The sequence below is a fragment of the Bison bison genome, unplaced genomic scaffold, assembly GCF_000754665.1.
Source record: "Bison bison bison isolate TAMUID 2011002044 unplaced genomic scaffold, Bison_UMD1.0 scf7180017859217, whole genome shotgun sequence".
NCBI lineage: Eukaryota > Metazoa > Chordata > Mammalia > Artiodactyla > Bovidae > Bison > Bison bison.
Genome location: NW_011489789.1, coordinates 14,085 through 19,286, shown reverse-complemented (window position 1 = coordinate 19,286; position 5,202 = coordinate 14,085).

Genomic DNA, 5,202 nt, shown 5'->3' with positions numbered 1-5,202 from the left:
TTCCAGTAGTCATGTATCGATGTGAGAGTAGAACTATAAAGAAAGCTGCAAGCCAAAGAATTGATGTTTTTGAACTGTGGTGTTGGAGAAAACTCTTGAGAGTCTCTTAGACTGCAAGGAGATCCAACCAGTCGATCTTAAAGGAAATCAGTCCTGAATATTCATTGGAAGGACTGATGCTAAAGCTGAAACTCCAATACTTTGGCCACCTGATGTGAAGAACTGACTCATTGGAAAAGACACTGTTGCTGGGAAAGATTGAAGATGGGAGCAGATGGGGATGAAACAGGATAAGATGTTTGAAGCCATCACCAACTCAATGGACATGAGTTTGAGTAAGCTCCCGGAGTTGGTGATGGACAGGGAAGCCTGGCATGCTGCATTCCATGGGGTTGCAAAGAGTCGGACACACCTGAGCGACTGAACTGAACTCTGCATAGTGAAGCAGGAAAGTGAAAGAGTCAGCTTCAGACTAAATATTAAAAAACTAAGATCGTGTCATCTGGCTCCATTACTGCATGGCAAATAGATGGGTAGAAGGTGGAAGCAGCCTCTTCTTGGGCTCCAAAATCATTGTGGATAGTACTGCTGCCATGAAATCAAACGATGACTGCTTTTTGGCAGGAAAGCTATGACAAACCTAGCTAGTGTGTTGAAGAGCAGAGACATTACTCTGCTGACAAAGGTCCAGATAGTCAAGGCTATGGTCTTTCCAGTGGTCATGTACCATTGTGAGAGCTGGACCGCTGGACCATAAACAAGGCAGAACACCAAAGAATTGATGCCTTCAAAGTGTGGTGATGGAGAAGACTCTTGAAAGTCCCCTGAACAGCAAGAAGATCAAACCAGTCTATCTTAAGGAAGGTAAACCCTGAATATTCACTATAAGGACTAATGCTGAAGCTGAAGCTCCAGGAGTTTCATCATCTGACACAAACAGATGACTCATTGGAAAAGTCCCTGATGCTGGAAAGACAGAGGGCAAAAGTAGAAGAGGATGTCAGAGGATGAGATGGCTGGATGGCATCACAGATGCAATGAACATTAACTTGAGGAAACTCCAAGAGAATGTGAGGGACAGGGGAGGCTTGTCATGCTGCATTCCATGGAGTCACAAAGAGTCAGACATGACTGGGTGACTGAAAACCACAACAACACTCTGCAAAGAAGTTAAATTGCAGGGTGACAATATACAGCCTTGGCATACTCCTTTCCCATTTGGAACCAGTCTACTGTTCCATGTTGAATTCTAACTGCTGCTTCTAGACCTGCATACAGTTTCTCAGAAGCTGTCTAAGGTGGTCTGGTATTCCCAACTCTAAGAATTTTCCACAGCTTATTGTGATCTATGCAGTGAAAGGCTCAAGTGTAGTCAATGAAGCCGATGTTTTTATGAATTTCTTGCCTTTTCTATGATCCAGTGGATGTTGGCAATTTGATCACTACTTCCTCAGGATTTTCTAAATCCACACTGTATTTCTGAAATTTCTTGGTTCCCATACTGTTGAAGCCTAGTGAAGGATTTTGAGCACTACCTTGCTAACATGTGAAATGAGCACAGTTTTACAATAGTTTGAACATTCTTTGGGATTGATGGTACAAAAACTGACCTTTTCCAGTCCTGTGGCCATTGCTAAGTTTTTCAGATTTGTTGGCTTATTGAATACAGCAACTTAAACACCATCATCTTTTAGGATTTGAAGTAGCTCAGCTGGAATTTTTTCACCCCCTCCCCCTCAGCTCTGTCCATAGTAATGCTTCCTAAGGACCACTTGAATTCATACTCCAGGATATCTGCTTCAGGTGAGTGACCAGACCATCATGGATATCTGGGTCATGAAAACCTTTTTTTGTACAGTTTTTCTGCATATTTTTGCCATCTCTTAATATCTGCTGCTTCTTTTAGGTCGATACCATTTCTGTCCTTTATTGTGCCTGTCCTTGCATGCAAAGTTCCTTTGGTATCTTCAACTTTTTAGAAGAAATATCTAGTCTTTCCTACTCTATTGTTTTAATCTATTTATTTGCATTGTCCACTTAAGAAAGCTTTCTTATCTCTCCTTGCTATTCTTTCAAACTTTGTATTCAGTTGGGTATATCTTTCCCTTTCTCCTTTTACTTTCATGTTTCTTCTTCTCTCCACTATTCGTAAGGCCTCCTCAGATAACCAATTTGCATTGTTGCATTTCTTTTTCTTGGGGGTGGTTTCGGTCACCACCTCCTGGGTAGTGTTACAAAGTTCTGTTGATAGTTCTTCAGACATTCTGTCTATGAGATTTAATCCCTTGAATGTATTTGCCACTTCCACTGTATAATCATAAGTGATTTGATTAGGTCAAACCTGAATGGTCTAGTGGTTTTCCCTACTTTCTTCAATGTAAGTATGAACTTTGCTAGAAGGAGCTTATAATCTGAGCCACAGTCAGCTCCTGCTCTATTTGCTGACTGTATAGAACATTTCCATCTTTGGCTGCAAAGAATATAATCAATCTGATTTTGGTATTGACCATCTGGTGATGTCCATATGTAGAGTCTTCTCTTGTGCTGTTGAAGAGGGAGTTTGCTATTACCAGTTGGTTCTCTTGGCAAAACTCTGTTGGCCTTTGCCCTGCTTCATTTTGTACTCCAAGACCAAACTTTGCTGTTTCTCCAGGTATCTCTTGACTTCCTACCTTTGCATTCCAATGCCCTATAATAAAAAGGAAATCTTTTTTTTTTTTTGGTGTTAATTCCAAACGTTCTTGTAGGTCTTCACAGATCCATTTGACCTCAATGTCTTCAGCATTAGTGGTCGGCACATAGGTTTTGATTACTGTGATGTTAAATGGTTTGCCTTGGAAATGAACTGAGATCATTCTGTCTTTTTTGAGATTGCACCAAAATACTGCATTTCAGACCCTTTTGATGACTATGAAGGCTACTCCATTTTTTCTAAGGAATTTCTGCCCAACATAGCAGGTATAATGGTCATCTTAAGTAAATGTGCCCATTCTCATCCATTTTAGTTCACTGATTCCTAAGATGTCAATGTTCACTCTTGTCATCTCCTGCATGGCCACACCCAGTTTACCTTGACTCGTGGACCTAACACTCCATACTGTTCATGGGGTTCTCAAGGCAAGAATACTGAAGTGGTTTGCCATTCCCTTCTCAAGTAGACCACAGTTTGTCAGAACTCTCCACCATGACCTGTCCATCTTGGGTAGCCCTACACAGCATGGCTCATGGTTTCATTTAGTTAGACAAGGCTGTATTTTGGGTGCTCCAAAATCACTGCAGATGGTGACTGCAGCCATGAAATTAAAAGATGCTTACTCCTTAAAAGAAAAGCCATGGCCAACCTAGACAGCACATTAAAAAGCAGAAACATAACTTTGCCAACAAACCAGTCCATCTAGTCAAAGCTATGGTTTTTCCAGTAGTCATGTATGGATGTAAGAGTTGGACTATAAAGAAAGTTGAGCACCAAAGAATTGATGCTTTTGAACTGTAGTGTTGGAGAAGACTCTTGAGAGTCTACTGGACTGCAAGGAGATCAAACCAGTCAATCCTAAAGGAAATCAGTCCTGAATAATTGGAAGGACTGATGCTGAAACTGAAGCTCCAATACTTTGGCGAACTTATGGGAAAAATTGACTACCTTCAAAAGACCCTGATGCTGGGAAAGATTGAAGGTGGGAGGAGAAGGGGACAACAGAGGATGAGATGGTTGGATGGCGTTACCGACTCAATGGACATGAGTTTGAGTAAGCTCTGGGTGGTGGTGATGGTCAAGGAAGCCTGGCGTGCTGCAGTCCATGGGATCACAAAGAGTCATACATGACTGAGTGACTGAACTGAAATGAACTGAAAGGTGATGTTTAAGCTGTGACTGAAAAGGTAGGAAGAAGCTGCCATTAGAAGCACTGTTACAGAAAGCAAAACTAAATAAAAATTCATAGATAAAATTATCTCACTTCAGGTGGATTAACCTAGAGCCCATTATACAACATGAAGTAAGTCAGAAAGAGAAAAATATTGTATAATAATAATGCATATATATGGAACCTAGAAAAATGGTACTGTCGAACCTATCTGCAAGACTGCAATAGAGGTGGATACAGTGGAGGATGAAGAGGGTGGGACGAATTGAGAGAGTAACATTGAAGCATATACATTACAATATATAAAATAGATTGCTAATGGAAAATTGCTGTGTAATACAGGGAGCTCAACCTGGTGCTCTGTGAGAGCCTAGAGGGGTAGAATGGGGCAGGCAGTAGGAAGGAGGTTCATGAGGGAGGGGACGTACATATACCTATGGCTGATTCATGCTGATGTATGGCAGAAACCAACACTACATTGTAAAGAAATTATCCTCCAATTTTAAAAAAAAAACTGTTAAATTATTAAAAGAGGTCAGGAGTACCTCAGCCACCTGATAAAAAAAAAATCCATATCCGGTCCCTGTGTGTGTATGTTCAGGCATGTTCAACTCTTCGTGACCACATGGACTGCAACCCACCATGTTCATCTGCCCATGTGATATTCCAGGCAACAATTTTGGAGTGAGTTGCCATTCCCTTCTCCAGGGGATCTTCCCAACCCAGAAATTGAACCCACTCCTCTTATTTCTCCTGCATGGGCAGGCAGATTCTTTTCTACTGAGTCACCTGGGAAGCTCCCAGCCAATCCATACACAGGAAATAAGTAAATAGATCCTATTTAGTATAAGGTCCTCCCAGGTGGTACAGTAGTTGAAACTTCACCTTTCAAAGCATGGGATGCAAGTTCAATCCCTGGTTGGGGAGTTAAGATCCCACATGACTCGCGGCCAAAAAACCAAAACATACAACAGATGCAATATTGTAAAAATGTTGTAAGAAATTCATGAAGACTTTAAAAATGATCCACATTTTTAAAAATTTAAAAAAGGAAAATATAAAAAAAAGAGATTGCCTCCTCAAAAGCAACAAAAATATAAATGCTTAGTTCAGTACAGTTCAGTCACTCAGTCAAGTCTGACTCTTTGTGACCCCATGAACCACAACACACCAGGCCTCCCTGTCCATCACCAACTCCCAGAGTCCACCCAAACCCATGTCCATTGAGTCAGTGATGCCATCCAACCAACTCATCTTCTGTCGTCCCCTTATCCTCCTACCCTCAATCTTTCCCAGCATCAGGGTCTTTTCAAATGAGTCAGCTCTTCGCATGAGGTGG